Source organism: Schistocerca nitens, chromosome 7, assembly GCF_023898315.1.
Source record: "Schistocerca nitens isolate TAMUIC-IGC-003100 chromosome 7, iqSchNite1.1, whole genome shotgun sequence".
In the NCBI taxonomy this organism is placed as follows: Eukaryota; Metazoa; Arthropoda; class Insecta; order Orthoptera; family Acrididae; genus Schistocerca; species Schistocerca nitens.
The window spans coordinates 309398285-309400297 of record NC_064620.1 but is presented as its reverse complement, the minus strand read 5'-3'; the positions used below and the strand labels follow the sequence as shown (position 1 = coordinate 309400297).

At 58.8% G+C, this 2013-nt stretch overlaps 1 non-coding gene across 1 annotated transcript in view; it reads left to right on the top strand.

Moving 5' to 3' along the window:
* The first annotated feature begins 1414 nt into the window (after positions 1-1414).
* The window catches only part of LOC126197100 (small subunit ribosomal RNA), a 1909-nt gene continuing 1310 nt past the window's right edge, over positions 1415-2013 (top strand). The window contains exon 1 of the ribosomal RNA XR_007539501.1: positions 1415-2013. This exon is cut by the window's right edge and continues 1310 nt beyond it. This is a non-coding gene — a ribosomal RNA (small subunit ribosomal RNA).

The window sequence follows — 2013 nt, the reverse complement described above, 5'->3', positions numbered from 1 at the left end:
CCCTAACCTAACCCACGTTGGGCCCTAACCTGACCTGTAATTGTTATATGAATTGCAACATTCATGTAGCGTTGCCTAATCGCAACCCTCTCAACATAGGTCAGTGCTCGCACTCTCTGGTGTCCTGCGTATTGATTCATGTTACGGTGCGTACCCTCACAACATCTAGCGAGTGTTGCGTACGTTCCACATGGTCCCGCTATCCACTGTAATGTGTACTGCTGTAAGACGTATATCGCCCCCCTGTCGCCTCTAGTTCGTCAGGCGGGAGTTTGCGTGTTCAATGAGCTTCGCAGCTGTGCAATGGCATTCGCATACGTACGCGGGCCACCTTCCACGTGTTCTCTCGTGTATACGTCGCAGCATGTATGTGGGCTGATGTGGCGTGTCGTGACGCATATCATCCAGGCATGCAAGACCCACTGAATTTGCAAATGTAGATGGACGTCTACGTTTGCTGCCCAAGTTACGCAAATGAACTGGAAATCCGTTGTTGCGCGGTTGTTTACGCTGGAGGTGAATCATTGATTGCGACAATCGGTACAGGTATTAACTGGTTGCTTCAGCGACACCCGTCATACCCACGAACGTGAGTGGGCATGTGGGTATGAAGCGATACGCGGCGGTGGCTGGGTGGGACCGTCCCCGGCCGGTGAGGGGGGAGCGCCCGGCGTGCTGGCCGCGCGCTGCGTGGGCGCACGCGCTACAGCCGGCTGGTGGGGGCGCCCAGTGGCAGGCGCGCCGGCCGACGGACGCGGCAGGCGGCGCAGCTGCGCGCCGGCGCACCCAGCGCGCGGCGCCGTGCGGCCAAAGTGGGTCCTCGCGGGCCCGGTGCGAAGCGCGGTGGACATCTGCAGTGTGCTGGTCCGATTGAGGACTGTGTGCGTCGAGGATGCGCCGCCGCCCGGCACTCGGCGCCGCGACGCCGTCTGCTGCTCGGTCGCCCCCGCGGTTCTCGCAGGTGGTTTGTATCGCAGCTGTGCGGATGTGTTGGCGCGTGCGCTGTGCTGGGAGAGTTCGCTTTGGCACCCAAGTGGGGCTCTGCCCCTCTGTGGCGCTGGCGTTGGAGCTGCCCGGCCACTGTTTGTGGCCGCGTGTTGTCTCCCGCCGGCAACACCACGACAGCACGCTCCCGGGCCTCTGTCGGCAGCGGCAAGCTCAGTTGGGAGCACGGGTGGTCGCACTGAAAGCGTCTACTCGCCTATCTCCGGGCGATTGCGCCTCTCTCGAACCCGACCAAGTACTTAGGACGGCGCTGCGCGCCGCCGGGACCTGAGAGGGTTTCGAGGTGTATCGTGCAGGGGAGCCCAGCCTCCTCCTGTTTGCGGAATAATTGAGCGGACGCTTGCGTGTTCGCGCGGGCCTCCGGGACACACTCCCGGGCGGCCGGCTGCTCAGCTCTAGTTGACGCAGCTCCCTGGTTGATCCTGCCAGTAGTCATATGCTTGTCTCAAAGATTAAGCCATGCATGTCTCAGTACAAGCCGCATTAAGGTGAAACCGCGAATGGCTCATTAAATCAGTTATGGTTCCTTAGATCGTACCCACGTTACTTGGATAACTGTGGTAATTCTAGAGCTAATACATGCAAACAGAGTCCCGACCAGAGATGGAAGGGACGCTTTTATTAGATCAAAACCAATCGGTCGGCTCGTCCGGTCCGTTTGCCTTGGTGACTCTGAATAACTTTGGGCTGATCGCACGGTCCTCGTACCGGCGACGCATCTTTCAAATGTCTGCCTTATCAACTGTCGATGGTAGGTTCTGCGCCTACCATGGTTGTAACGGGTAACGGGGAATCAGGGTTCGATTCCGGAGAGGGAGCCTGAGAAACGGCTACCACATCCAAGGAAGGCAGCAGGCGCGCAAATTACCCACTCCCGGCACGGGGAGGTAGTGACGAAAAATAACGATACGGGACTCATCCGAGGCCCCGTAATCGGAATGAGTACACTTTAAATCCTTTAACGAGTATCTATTGGAGGGCAAGTCTGGTGCCAGCAGCCGCGGTAAT